The 15,954-nt window shown below is 38.4% G+C and overlaps 1 protein-coding gene and 1 non-coding gene across 7 annotated transcripts in view; one reads left to right on the forward strand and one right to left on the reverse strand.

Annotated features, from left to right (window-relative positions):
* Fndc3b (fibronectin type III domain containing 3B) overlaps window positions 1–15,954 on the reverse strand; it is a 341,149-nt gene that overhangs the window by 116,379 nt on the left and 208,816 nt on the right. The gene's annotated exons all lie outside the window — the stretch shown is intronic.
* LOC141423556 (U6 spliceosomal RNA) lies at window positions 3,934–4,040 on the forward strand. The gene has a single exon (XR_012448401.1). It is a non-coding gene; the product is annotated as a U6 spliceosomal RNA (small nuclear RNA).

Consider the following 15,954-nt stretch of genomic DNA (forward strand, 5'->3'; position numbering starts at 1 on the left):
AATATGAAAACAAAATTTCCCTAAAACAAGTAAAAGTCAACAAATAAAATGAAAAGATTATGTCCCACTGCGTCTAGCATGAGGATGTATCTCCTTATTCCCTCTCCTTATTACCTCTACCATGTCTCTTGAGGTTGATCAGAGACGGTCTGAGAGCAGCGACAGTTCCTGAGATACTCATTGTCACAAAGCCCAATACTCATTCCTCAGGCACATACAGTAGTTTCTAGCTAGGCTCCATAATGGATGGTCATCCCAGCCTTGAACAGAAAAGATCACATACTAGAGAAAATACTCAAGTTTTATTAATGTTACAAGCAACACTCACAGCAGTACATTTTATTACTTTTAAACTCCAAAACACCTTTCCATTCCCTTCTTCATGTGGTTCTTGTATAGCATAAGAGAAGGAATAATTTTTTTCTGAGTCTTGAGCTTGGTGACACCTTGCTTTCTAGGCAAACACAGGTTTATAGTCTTTCCTATATTTTTAGTTCAGACTGCTAGAATTTCTTTAAAGCCAAAAGTTACAAATCTTCACTTAGGAGAATGGAGAGCTAGACCCAAGTGAGAATATATAAGTAAGAGCTAGGATTTGCTTCCTGTTCAAGATGTGTTACATCAGAAACAAACACATATTCTGGATTACATATCACAAAGCTTTCCTCTTCTACAATGCCACATTAGAAGACTCTGAACCGAGATGGGATAGTCCAACCTTGTTCCAAAATGGCAGTATACTTACTACCTGATAAAGAATGCTTTCATGTATGGGTGATGGTGTCTCCACTAGCAATTCTCAAAGTAGAACCTACTGTGCTGTCTTGCATTCTGTTAACATCTGGAGGGTGACAACTTTCCATTTTTATTTCTGGCCCAAACCTAAAGCTTACTTTAAGAAGTCCCTCATAGTAGCATTGAGCCCAGTTGAGCCTGACGTTTCTGGTAGAGCCGAATAGGAATGGTGTCCAAAAAATCTGTAGTACTAGCACAAAGGGGTCAAAAAGTCAAATTCTACAATGTGCTCTGACAATTAGGAAAGGATATTTTCCAACAGAATAAGTACAGAAAACATTGTGAATATGAAAAATGCTAGCTAATACAAAAGTTATGATATCATTTATATGGCTCAAGTAGTAGGAGCAACGGCCTAGCAAGCATGAGGCCTTGAGTTCAAACACCAGTACTGCAAAAAAATTTAAAAAGGTACTTATGTAAAAGTGTTGATGGAATCAAAACTGCTGAGAAGTTATGGTGGAAAACATCCCAAACTATGCAAGAAATCAACAGTTTAAATTTAAAAAGCTGAATAAGTTTTTTTGAAATGTTTGTTACTACATTACAGTCAAAAATATCTGAGGGAAGTGCTAATCTCTGTGAATTACATGAAACAAAATAAAAACTGGGAGAAAATACAAAACCCAAGTTCTACTCAAGGGTAAAAGCTAATAACAGAGCACCAAAAGCAATTCAATAGCCACAAAAGGAGACTCATTCTTATTAACAAGAAAATGTGACAGCAGTGATGACAGTCGGTCTTGTTCACCCGGCAGGAAGGATGCACAAGATTTCATTTATAGGAAAGGCCTTCACCTGTGGGGATGAAGTAGGCTTAGGAGTTAATTTTTACCCAGCATTCCAGTCTCTCAAATAAGCATTTCACACTGAATGTTCTAATTGCTATCCAACTCTGGCATTCAAACATGTGTAAGTAAACTATCTGGTAACTCTTTCCAAATGCAATGGAATTCTGTATTTTATCCCAAGCCTTATAAAATGAAAAAATTTAAATATAAAGCAAATTCAGCAATTCATATTATCTATAAAAGATGTTTGGAAGTCCCGTTGGGTGAGCTCTGCACTTGAACTTCTGCCAACTCCAATCTGTTTCAGATACATTCAAGGGGTGAATTTTGTGGGAGAATGTACACAACATGCACATACACAAATGAAATATGATGGGGTCAGCTGGTGGTCGAAGACAGGAAGAATAATTAAAGATGGGTGAGATGGTTGGAGGAGTCCAAGATGGCTTCTCTGACCATGAACTTTTTGTGCTACACCAGGAAGGATGAGGTCAATGCTTGCACAAACAGCAAGAAAACTCTCCAAGCAGAGTGCACAGAAAGGGTGATAGTTCCAGGGCAGGAAGAGCCTGGTACATTAGGGAGTGAAATGGAAGCCTGAGTGCTTTAGATAGAGATGGCTAGAGGAAGTTAAGCTGCAGAGGCAACAGAAGCCACTGGATGCAGTAGAGTGGCATAGAGTACAAATAAAAAGTTTGTACTCTATGCTAAGTTTGAAAGGGAAAAATCAGAGGTTTAAACAGATCCCCCTGGAGGCTGTAGGGAGGATGAAGTAGAAGGGAACAGAGATCATGCAGAGGGCCTAGATGAGGGAATAAGAAAGGTGTTTTACACACCGAAAGTGTTCACATGTATACATGCATGCATACACAGAAAGATTACAAATCATACACAACAATAATAGTAGAAATTTACAAAAAGTCACATTAAACAAAGTTAAGTTTTGGCTATACAGAAACTTGTTATTTGTTTCACAGTAATTGATGTGATCTTTCTACATCCAAGTTTTCATATATGATCTGGTCTAAAAAGAGTTATAACCCAAGTGACCAAGAATTTGTATTTAATAAAATGTACCACAAAAACACACCAGTTGGTAGTACACTTGCTTCACAGCCTAAAGAATCCAAAACGTCAAGAAGGCTTTGGATCATGATCCCCATGCTTCAGTCTGAAGTTATCCTTGCTTCTCATGCTGCTGATCAGTGAGTGATATATTACAGAGAAGACTGTAACATCACTCTAGACCACAAGTAATACCAAAAGCAGCAAGTCATTTTCTCTACATTTAAGATTTCAATATATTTCCACAAATGTGGCTCACAAGAAGAGGCAAATTCTACTAAATGGAAAATGTATTTCAGTCTCCAAAACTGTTCTCAAATACTAAAACAATTTACCAGACATACTTAAATAGCTTTTCCCAAAGACCTTTATTTTTCTCACTTAAATTAGTTCCAAAAGGAATGGCAGGGCATGGGACATGCTGTAAGTGATTGATAGGTACTCATATGGAAAAACCACGTAAGTAGCTAAAACTAAAGGCTCATGAGTATGGGTAGAGGTAAATGGCTTAGACAGAGCTCTAAATTCATCAAAAGTAAGATGGAAAAACTATTCCAGAGAGGTAACATTGATGCGATCCCCTTGGTTCTTCACCCCTTTTGCTAAGGCCCTCACAATATTTCAAGAGTTGGTTATTCAACTAAATTGACTTAGCTTGACCCTAACTACAGGGTGCACTTACCCTGACTTCTCTACTTCCCATCTAGAGACTGCCATGGTGAGCTCTGCTGTGCTCCTCAGCTGGCCATTGCTGATACTGCATAACCTCACTGCATTCTCCTGTCTACATGAAACATTTTTCTCTTCAGATATTTTCTTCTTGCTTCTCGTAGACAACCTGGGCTTTCACCTTCATTACTATCATCAACCTCAAGCTTCAGAACTTGTAACTTAGAAAATTCATACCAGATACTTAATTCTGACTACTTTGCTCATCCATTTGTTGATGTTTAAATAATACAATCATACATGCTTAACTCTGGTGTGTGTGTACATACATAAATATATTTTTCACCAAATTTGACAGAATTATAAGATCTAGAAGAGGAAAGAATAGAGATATCAAATACTAGGTCGTATAGGAGTTAAAAATCTTCTGTTTTTCCAATGTAGGCAAAACAACCACCCAAGGGTGAAAAAGGAAATCTGTAAGACAAATGTTCATTTTAACAGACAGTAATTATTAAAACACAGCAATGCATATAATGGGACTTAAGAGTTTATTACCACGGGACATTTAAGACCTCAGTCTACAAAAGTCTTTTTCAAGATTAAGTCAATTGTGCTCGCTTCGGCAGCACATATACTAAAATTGGAACGATACAGAGAAGATTAGCATGGCCCCTGCGCAAGGATGATACGCAAATTCGTGAAGCGTTCCATATTAAAAAAAAAAAAAAAAAAAAGATTAAGTCAATTGTTACACTCTACCTACATGAAAGCCATCAGAGAGAAAACACATGTATCTATCTATAACTTTACCTATCCAGGCTACAAACAATAAGTACCAGTTTCTATGGAATTTTCTGAGGCTATTTAACATTTAAGGAGTTTTAGATTCATTCAGGGTCTTTTATTTTTTTCCTTAAAGCTTTTTGAGTCCTATCTCATTCTAGGTAAAAATTGTCTTATTTCCTTTCTGAAGAAAATGTATGTTCCAAATAGGACAGGTTCATATCACTGATTAGCAAACGCCTGCTGTTCATTACTCAAAAGGAACTATATTGATCCTGATACTTAACTTGAATTGAACATGCCCTGAAAATACATACGGAATATTTTTCCCATGATACACATGCACATAACTCACTTCTGTTTCCAAAGTGCTATGGTTTGGATATAAAATGGCTCCAAAGGCTTGTGTGTTGAAGGTGACTGGATCATGGCAATGCTAATCTCATCACTGGATTAGGCCATCGGTGAGTTCATAGTTGAAAGGGCTATTAGGAGTTGGGGTCTGGTTGGAGGAAGTAGGTCAGTGGGGGTGTGCCACTGAAGGGCATATTCTATCCTAGGCTATTCCTCTGTCACTGTCTGCTTCCTGTTAACTATGAGGTGAATAGCCTTCTACTGTAACACCACTCCACCACGATGTTTCTGCCTTGCCACAAGGCTAAAGCAGTGGAGCCAGCCAACCATGGACTGAAACCTTTAAAAGCATGAGCCAAAATAAACCTTCCTCCTTTTAAATGGTTTCATTAAGGTATGTTGTCAGAGCAATGAAAGCTGACAAACACAGGTAAGAGGGAACAACTGTCACAACATTCAACTTTATGACTTGTCTAAACTAGCTTAATTAATTTACTGTGTGTAGATTTCCCTATGTGAACTGCTTCCCTGAAGACAAGAGATAACTCTGTTAATGGTTGCTGGGTCATATTGCCAGAAACAGATACTTGGTGCTACTTGTGCACAGGATATCTGAAAGTCCTATGGTCAATGCTGAAGAAAGTGAAGGAATACATCAATCAGACCTAACCAGGGTGCAGGGTAAATGGCTGGTTCTGGCCAGGGTTCTAGAACAGAAATGCTGGAAGCAGCATATGATGGGCTGAAAATGGCCCCTAAAAGAATATCTACATCCCAATCCTGGGAAATTGTGAATGTTATCTTACACGACAAAGTCCTTGGAGATGTGATGGAAGACTTTGAGATAGGAAAAGTATCCTGGGTTATCAGGTGGGTCCTAAATGAAACCGACCATATATATTTTAATAAGAAGGAAGTAAAGGAAGATTTGAAACACACAGGAGAGAAAGCTATATGAAGACAGAGCAGACTTGAAGATGTTGACTTGAAGACTGTATTGATGTGGCTACAGCAAAGGAATGTCAGCATCCATATGTGGCTGCAAGAGGTAAGGAATAGCTTCTTTTCTGGCCTTGCCATCTCCTTAACTTCAGCATAGTGATACTTATCACAGATTTTTGACTGTTAAAACTGTTATCACCACATTCTCTCCAGATGGTGAAAGAATAAATTTCTATAAAATCTTCAGCTTTATGTAATTTGTTAGTCACAGAAAACTAACACACAGCTACACAAGTGTTAAACTTCTTTGTGGAAGGTAATCCATACAATGAAAAGAGATAGCAAAGAAAACTGGGCCCAATTAAAGGAACTGAGCTCATGTGCACCGGGACTGTGCTAGAGTTTATTGGAAAGTTTTATTTTTAATTTATTCTCCTACTAAAACAAAATTGAAAGTTGCTACTGAATTTTTAAGCTCTGACAACTACAGACAAGGTCACCATACAGTATTATCCCAAATAAAAGATTGCAAATACTGATATTAATCCCTGCACAAATGCAGATGCCTGGGCACAGGAATTAATGCCAATCTGTTTCTTTTGTTTTTCTTTTTTCTCCATTATGTACATTAAAATGATTCAGAAATGTGGAGTTCCCTGAACTTTCCACTCATGACAGCGTAGAAGACAGAGAGCATGTCTTCCAATGAGCTTGATATCAGAATGATCCTTAGTAGCAAACACACGTATACTATCCATAAATCCAGGCCTGAAAATATGCCCTGAAGACTTATGAAATTGAATTAAACTGAAAAATTATGCACAAGAATCCCCCCAAAATATTCAGTTCTCAAATGCCTCAAATTTCTCCTGAATAAAAGTAATTTTCCAGGAACAAAACCATCACCAACACAAAGTATAATTAACATAATTGTCACCTATGATTACCACTTGTCTGAGGATGGTTTATTTTCTATGTTGATGTCTTACTCACCAGCATTAATCAACAGTATTCTAGCCATCATTTCAAGTAAACATCTTGCTCACTGTGAGCATACACCATATTATTGTTATCTTTATAAAATCTATTCCTGTACTGAATAGGTTATTATTGACCCATTGCTCCCTCCAAAACAGTATTTCCATGTGCTACTTGCAAAGACTATCTGTGGACAAATAACCTGTCCAATTGTTCCCCCTAAGCTTTTATTCTTTTTTTTTTTTTTTGACACTGAAAATAGACAAAAAGTAACTCTGGGATAACAAGAGGTAAGAAAGAAAACAGAAATACACTTATATAGACAACTACTAATTCTCCATCACATTAGAAGTTTGGATATTGTGTTGGCCCATTTAACGTTTCCAATATTTGACTATTTTTGGCCTATACAAATAGTGATTTCCTTGGGCCTATTTGATATTACAAATGAATCTTAAAAACTCAGTATCAACTTTCAATTTTTGAGCATCATTTTAAGTTTCAGGTTCTCCTTATACACCAAATATTTATCAGTTATTAACATTAGCAATTTGAACATATTCTTCCTTATTCTCTTTTCTATGGTTTATTACCCTCCTCTAAGGGAATTACTAAAGAAGAAAGGACAAAAGTGAGGAAAAGAAAATAAAAATAAGGGCACAGGGATACTCGGCTAAGTGCAGCATGCACCCATTTAAAGAAGAGTCATGAACTTGTTTGAAGTGCTATCCTGACACTCAGTAGAACACAGTAAGTTTGCAACAGAGTCTTAATATAGGAACAATTCAAGTACCTTTCTTCATGAAATGTTGATAACTATGATAAAAAATTTAGCAATAAACCTCAACTATCATTTCCCTACTTCCTTACCTACTCCAAAAAGCAAACCAAAATAAAAATATCTCAGTTGTAAATGAATGAACAAACTAATGAATGAGTAACAAGTCCATTCATAAATTAGCAATTATAAATATAGCAAGTCTTAGGAGCTTGGTATATAGACTGGGTGGCAGAGGAAGGAAAGGAATTTATAGAATGAAAAAACGAAAAGAATAAAGAAAAACATAAAAGGAAAAAAAGAATGAGTGCAAATCCTAATTTCTGAGTACAAAACATCCTATAGATTATCTAGTTCCGACATCTTTGTATAAAGGCTACTGTATAGAAGCTACATTGTATTGCCCATTCTTCCTATGGGAAGCATGACCACAGAGCCATAGCCAAGTGGTCCTGGTATTATTTAAAAGAAATGATGTAAGATATAGATATATATATATATATGTATGTTTGTGTGTGTATGTATATATGTGTGTGTATATACACATTGCAGAATCAGGCAAATTGTTAAGTTTTACTGAGTCTACAATACATACATCTTTATTACCTGAAAGATAATCTTTCCTCTATGAAATACTAGTACAGCTGCCACTTAAATCTAAAACAAAAGAGACAGTTTTGCCCTGGCACATATTTCAATGCTATTAAAACCACTATACTCAGAGATTAAAGTCTATGGACAATAAGACTCATCAATGAAATGAAAATGTAGTTTAAAATTAAAAACTCTGTAATCAAATTTGAGTCATCATCCTATAAGTAGTAAATGATGCTGTCACTGTATTTAAAAAAAAAAACAACAAAAACCAGCCTTGCTGTCTGAGGCACTGTTAGCCATTTTTTACTTAAGTAACACATGATTTCCAACAGAGCTTTCAAGAGATTTTGATATCTCATGGAGTTTCTTTGGAGCAACATTCCACCAAACGATAAATCTTCCTGAACTTTTTAAGATGTGCTTGGCAAGATGCTTAAATAGTTTTGAGGAACTCAGTGAACCTAAAATATGGCAGTTCTTCTATCCCTCTTGGTTTTAAGAATTTTACTGTTCCATATAATTTGTCTTTTCAAATAATAAGGGGAAAGAGGTCGATGTGAGTTCACCGTGTGAATTAAGTAACAAATGTACTTATGAAAGATCTTTAAAAGTCATTGGTAGACCTAGTTCTTCCCACTCACTTTTGCATGCTATGTTCACAGGTTGTTCTGATGAGTGTGGAAAGCAAGATTGGCATGTCATAGAAATATTATAAACTTCTTTGTACTGTATGTAAAGGCAACACCGAGTGAAGTCAGTTTGGAAGAGGACTTGAAATAAGGGTATCTTTCATTAAAGCGGTAGCTCTTAACAAAAGCACACCAACCCAGGGACAAAGGAGAAGTGCTCTTTCTTATATTTAATTTTCAATTTAAAAACAAACAACAGAAAAAAAATTCCAGGTTCTGAGCACATCAAACCTAAACTCTAAAACATCATTTAAACAACTTCAGATTATTTGATATTCTGTAAGAACTTTTGTAAATGCCACCATGTACCCCCAGCACAATAATTAAAAAACATTGCTTTTCATTAGCTTATCAAATCAATGTGTGCTGGCATCACAAAACTGTAAGGGAAGTCTAAATAGGAAAAGAATAAGAGATTTTAATTACATGGAGACTTGTTCAAAGTAGATCTACAAGTAGAAAGGCTCATGGATTTTAAGAGACCAGAAAGGCTTTCCGCTATAGACCACACCCCCCCCCCCCCGGAAAATATTAACTAGCGGGAGGAAGGGTGATATGAAATTGAACAGTGAAACCTCTCTTATTTTCTTCCTCTTGTTTTTTCCAAATTATCTTTATTCCACAGTCCACCTAACCCTCCCTGCCCATTGTGTTCACACCTTTCATACCTCTTGTTTTCCCATTGTTATCACTTCCTTTTATTTTAGTGTGCCAGTCCTCTGAGGCCCTTCTCATTTCTATCCCTTCTTATTTCATAATGGTCCTGAGCAGAGCCATCACCATTCTCTTGTGTGCCCAGAACACGTCTTTCCTATCACTTCATCACCTGGTCACTTCTGCTCCTTTCTGAGCATGACACCAACATGGAAAGACCCATTCTGATGCAGCTAGAAAGCAGCACTACAATCTGGAAGCGTAAGGAGGAGAGAAAAGGAGACAGCTTTCTAAAATGCAAATTCAGCACCAGAGAAAAATAAAAATTTTATAGTCAATTATGGGGCATTTACACTCATTACTTTGTAAATCACAGGCACTGAGTTAGTATTGCTGTTATTTTCCGGGAACCTTTCTCATTTCACACTTGTGTGTCTACTCAAAGGAATTTCAAGGTCTCAGTACAGCACTGAAAACTGAAACAGGGTAATATGCCTGCTACACTGTGTGTATGTGTGTGTGTTAGGGCAAATTAAATTTAAAAAGCCAAGGCTGATCATGGCAGAAAACACGACCATAATATATAACATATTGGTAATACTCACTACAATTGCCACATTGTGGCAGCGATCATATAAAACCAGAAATTGAGTATTCTGCCTGTTCATATGGCCATTTGTGTAGAAAGCATAGAGCTCCGCTTAATGGAAGGAGATGCAGCAACAAAATCAATGTTGACATAATAGCAGGAAATTTGCCAGAGACTCGGCACAAATGCCGAGACTATTTGGATAGACTATTGATAGAAATGGTTCCTGACTGTACAGGCCATGAGGTGGCCACCAGTGTGATGATCTCTGCCTCTTGACATTTACTTCTTGGTGAACCCCTCCCACAGTATACCAGGCAAGTCTGTGAAACTCTCACAATGTGGAAGAGATAGTATATGACCTTCAAAGTGTTAGGAAAAACTGAAAGACTTTGAAATTTAGTGATTTACCCAGTTCGTTTATCCATGTGGGATCACCAGATGTCTTATCCACTTGGCCTAACTAATTGTCCTCCAGCAAGCAAAGTGGGTATTAGGAAAATACACATAGAGAAGGTATTTTCCACCCAAGTTATCACCAGCTAACCTCTGCTCCCTTTCCTTCAACACTTCTAATGTCCAGCAGAGTGGGCAATGTGTTGAGGAGGTGCAAACAGAATCTAGCTGGCCTGGCACCCATACCTCAGACTCACAAGGAGAATCCAACACAGAGAAGAGGCAAAGAAAGATAAGAAGAGAAGACTAAGTTTTTTTAAGCAGATTGGTTGTGGATTGGCAACAGTCAGAGAGTGAAATCCCCATATCTCAAGTCCTCGGCATTCATTGTTACCTTATTACCTTCTGCTGACCAAGCCTACAGGAGGCCTTCCCTTCCATCTTCTGCTCACAGAAGCAGTTGTCATAAGCAGAAAATGTCGTATCTTTCTTCAATAATACTCCAACATTTTTAAAGTACTTGGTTAAATGTCTAAAATTGTATTAAGAACTCGTGACTGTCCTCAAATAGGTGCTATTAATTACCCACACTTTCTACCAACAAGGAGAAAAGAAAGTTTTGAGAGAGTGACAGAGCTGGGACTCAGTCTACATCTGTAAGATCCCAACTAGTACATTATTTTGCTTCTAAGCATGGCACATTTGTGATGATGACCTCTAACCCAGTTAAACTCAGAATTCAATTTAGCTAAACGAGAGAGTAACATATAAAAGTATCAATTCAATAAAATTGAAGGTTACATATACACCAGAAACAAACCATATCATCACTTAAACCTGCTGTTTAAAGGGTTCTCTGGGATGACATGTATTTCATCAACATGGGTTCTGATGTCATCTAAATGCTGCTCTGATCTGTTCCCAAGACAGCAAAAAAGGCAGAGAAAATAATATGGGTCTACAGAGCTAAGTACTACATATGGTAGAAACAAATCAGAATTCTGCCCTCAAACTTCTGATGAACATTCATTTCAAAAGAAAACTCAAAGATTTTTTTTCACATCTTGTCTTTTTATATTGAGGTGAAAAATGTGAAGCTTCAAGTACAACTTAATTGGTTAAGACTTCTGCAACTGACTTGACAAAAATATCTCATCCTGCCTGTTTAAAGAACCATGTAGTTAACATCTTTAAAACATTCTAGATCGCAGCAAAAATATAGGGGTAAGAAGGGCAAAAGGAACACCGATTAGAGAAATGAGGTAACTTGATACAGGCAACTATATATTCTGCTCAGTAGCAACAATTTAGGCCTTGGTCTCCTCATAGCTGAGCTGCCAAATTTGCTTTTGTACCAAAAAGTTAACACCCAAGTAAGGGAAATAGGGAAAGAACAAAAACAAAAACAAATAAACTTGGCATGTTGTGGTCTTAGAGAAAAGTTATTCATAGTTTAATTCCTGCAGACCTGGGCCCATGTCACAAAGGATGAGGTAATAAAAATAACCTTCTGTTCTCCCAAACCATCTCCTTTTCTATCCCATACATAGACAGCTGCAAGGCCTTGAAATCTGCTTAGCCCTGACCCTGTTGCTCAGAGGCCTGCCCGTCTGCAATGATGGACCTGGCTGCCTCCATTTGGTGGAAGTGATGGTGTTAATTGCCCAGTTCCTGCCAAGAAGAATGTCTCTTGCATTCTAATCCAGGGATCCACTTTGTCTTTAAAAAAAAAGCTATTTGGACTTGTTTGGACTATTTTCACTTTTCAGACTGTACTTGGCAGCAAGATGGGTGAATTCCACTGACCTGAGCTCACTTTTAATTTTTCTTTCATGTTTTCTTGATATTTCTTCCACGTTCAGTATTCAGTCAGCAATATAGACAGGTGAAAACAGGATTGATCATCAACTACAGACATACAGATGAAGCAATCTGAAACCCATCTAGAGACTATAGTTTCAAGTGCAATGAAGGGAACACACATTATGGAGGTAAAGAAGAATCCAGCCCTGTCCACAACCTGTGATCCTCACTGTCTCCAGTCTTCCAAACAGCCTGTCTGAGCAGGCCTAAAAGGGTGTGTGCTCATAAGATAGAAAAGCTTGCAAGGAAAGAAGCAATCAGCCACTGGTAAAGTACAAAGCTCCACTAAATATCCTACTTTAAACAGCAAAGTGCCAACATTATCTCTCACAGGGAGACAGTCCAAAAGAGATTCCAGAAGAAAATCTGCTTTGATGCCAACATTCCAGGCCTTATTAATATTAGGAACATCACTGCAAACAAAAGAAGTCACTGTCAGCCCCGCACAGGTGGATGCAGCCGTGCCTTCCCAGAGCCCATGCCATCAGTTCAGCAAAAGGACAGACTCCAAGGACCCACCAGTGTTTATAACCCCAGACCTTTAGAGGGGAATATGCTATTCCAAATCTTAGTAAATGATTCTTCTCACCATGAACAATTACTACTATGAATAAACTTTTAAATTAATTTGGGTAAATATATACTGCTGTCTGTTTCTGGTTTCTGAGAAGTGACCGCAAAATATGGGAAGAGACAAAAATGTCAGGAAGGACCACCTGAGAAATAATTAAAATATAAACAACTGGCAGTATGGAGTACTTCTAGGGTCAGAGGCAATCTGTCATCTCTGAAGGAGAAAAGAACAAGAATAATGTCCTCTTTGGGGCTTTTGGTGTTACAATCAGAAACTATGAGTCTATGTGGTGGAATTTGCTCTAACGTGTAACTGAATCGTTGGACCATTAACAATCCAAAGGTCAAATGCCAAAAGTATTCTGTATGTTCTTTTTTCTTCTATATTTGGAATTCTTCCCTTCTTGTCCCATTTTCTTCCCACATGACTCTGTAAGTTCTGGAGGTCTTTGTATGAGCTGTTATCTCTATGTTATCAACACAGAAGGAACTCTACACCACGGATGTACCATTGGTGTTTATCATTACACAGATGCTACAGGAATATGCCTCAACTTAATCACATCTTTTAACTCAATGTCCCCCTCCCACTTCTGCCATTTAAAATCAAAGCTAAACATTACTAGGCATTCAAAAAGCCAGAATGTCTCAAATGCAATGTGCCAGGTATCACCTGAGTGTCTGCTGAAACAGACTGCTAGGCCACACCTCAGAGACTGTTAGTTGTTCTGGGGAAGGCTGAAAAGGTGCATGCTATCAGCTCCTCATTGCTGCCCTGAGGATCCAAGCAGCCAGGGTCTAGGCTAGGACTGAAAAAATCCCTGTGGATAGTGACAAGGGCCCATGTCCCCTACTCAAACAACAGGAGTTCCAATTCTCCCTGTTTTCAAGATACAAACGTGCACGTGTGTGCACCTATGTGATGGCAGAAGCAGTGGAGGGAGATTGTATTTAACTGAAATCTACATAAGATTGCTTGAAAAAAGAGAATCTGATATTGATACGATTTTGCAAATCACTGACCCTAACTACTTATCCATTCCATTTTCTGAAAACAAACAGGCCTAGTGAAATAACTTGTTCTATATATATCACACAGGCCAAGTTGCAAGCCATTAAATCTTTCAATTGCAGTGTGTTTTAAAACTGTTCACAAAATTCGTAAAAAAGAAAGCTACCTCACTCTTGGAGTAAGACCTAGGAATGAGGCAAAAGTCACACTGACTGCATATACCATGTATTTTTACACACACAAAGGAGACTTAGCACGCTTCACTCTTTCTGTTGATCTGTCTCTCTCCTCCCAGCCTTCTCTCTCTCTTTCTCTCTCTCTCTCCCCTCCCTCCCTCCGTCCCACACACACACACACACACACACACACACACAGAGACACACACACGAACACAAATCATACACATATGTCGTATACAGACATCAACATCATTAATGGGATTGGTGGAAGACTGTTTTCATTTTTTTCTTGTTGTTATTTATCTTTTCTTTTCAGTCAGAGTCTCACTATGTAGCTTAGGCTGGCCTAGAACTTGAGATCCTCCTGCCTCAACCTCTCCAGTCCTGGGATTATAGGCATGTACCACCATGCCTGGCAGGTAGTTTTATATTATTGATAACAGATCCTCATCACTCTAAATTCACATGATCCTTTCTAAAACTATACCTAGCAGATAACCTTACTTCCAGAGGATAAAGACAACTGAGCGTAGAAACTTTCAGTTAGAAACTTGGTCAGTGACTCTGCGTATTCCACTGAGTAACCTCCTAATAGCTTATGCTTTGGCTTCTACCATGAATAAAACAGTAGGAATAAAACTTCCCTTTCAACGAGGAGCAAGAGAAATTTCTTTAGCATCTGTGATGGCAGGCCTTATGACTACTTTATGTGGGTTTTGGCCACAGAGCAAGCTCAAGGCCTAGCTCTTGCACAATAATCTACATACAAGTTCACATTTTTCCCATTGGTGTACCTCATGCCCAAGCATAAATGCTGGAAGAGGAAGAATAAAAGGAGGCACAAATTCTCATACTACTTTTCCTACCTAATCTGACACTATTATACCTGGAGGAGACAGATGGGCTTCATGAAGAAGAGAATCTCTAAGCGGTTCTTGAAGGATTGAATTGGAATTTGCTACACAGAGGAACTGGGGCAGACAACAGAGTGTCTGGTGGGAAAATGTGAAGCACCACAGGAGGTAGGCAAGTGTACATCAAGCTGTACAGACAGCTCTGTAGTCAATGAGGAGTGCCATGGAGCTTCTCAAGAAACAGCATGTTCCAATTTGATTAGCTGTAGCCCTAATACAGAGGATGAGACACAGGACAAGAAAATCACACATCTTAAAAACACGAGGTATCCCTTCTCAGAAGTCCCTTAAGGATCAGACTGAGCAAAGTGAATCTTTGCTGGAGGTTATAAGGAACATGTGGAGACACCAAGGACAGGGCCTGTGATAAAGGAGGCCCTGAGGGTATGCCCCAGAGTTCTTCAGAGCTGGGTCTCACAATGACAAGTATACCCCTGGTTCAATTCCACCCAAGAAGCCCTATTGGATGGGGTGTATTTTTACCCCAGTAGCAACCTCTCCCAGGACGGTCTGGAATCAACTCTTAGGGGCAGTGGTCCAGGAGCACAGGGTTAGTATCTACAACATTGGGGAGGTTTAAGCTTGCAGGAGGGAGAGTCTGAGGGCTGGTTTTTAGAGCAGGAGGTGAAAGCAAAAGGCCATGACAGACAGTAGAGAGATACCTGTTTTGAGGAGAGGATGTCTTGGGTGAGAGGTGATCCTATGAAAAGAGGAGTTGTGAGGATGAAGGAGGCAAGTAATAAGTGTTGACATTATACTAAGGTGTTAAGAATTGAGTTACATTATTTTTAATATTTAACAATGGGAATTCAAATACCTATTATACAGTTGAGGATACAGAAATTCAGAGACAACTAAAGCAAATAATTAGTAAGTGACAAACCCTGATTATAAACCAAATATGTCTGACACCAAAATCCCAACTATTCTCTGCTCCCATCACACCTTCAGTTACAAGGGATTGCAAAGAAACAGAAGCTGTGTACTATGGACTTTGTCACACAGAGCTGTTTTCCTACAGGTAACAGTAAAAGGCAGGAGGGGTAAGCAACAGAGTCTCTCTTAAGCAATACAGCAACTTGTTCCAGTAAGAAGGAATGGCCCTAAAGCTGAAAGTGTCCACACAGAAGACGTGCTGTAGAAAACATCAGTAGAATCAGGGCTCATTTCATGAGTATGTACTGAGCACCTACTATGTATGGATCCCCTCCTAACAGGACGAGAGAGAATGGTGAATAACCACCTAAAGCTGTTATCCCATATGGTGTACAACTTGTGAGCCATACCTTCTGGGACCATCCTTAACATCACAACAGTAATCTGCTGTGTT

The sequence above is a fragment of the Castor canadensis genome, chromosome 5, assembly GCF_047511655.1.
Source record: "Castor canadensis chromosome 5, mCasCan1.hap1v2, whole genome shotgun sequence".
NCBI classification, from domain to species: Eukaryota; Metazoa; Chordata; class Mammalia; order Rodentia; family Castoridae; genus Castor; species Castor canadensis.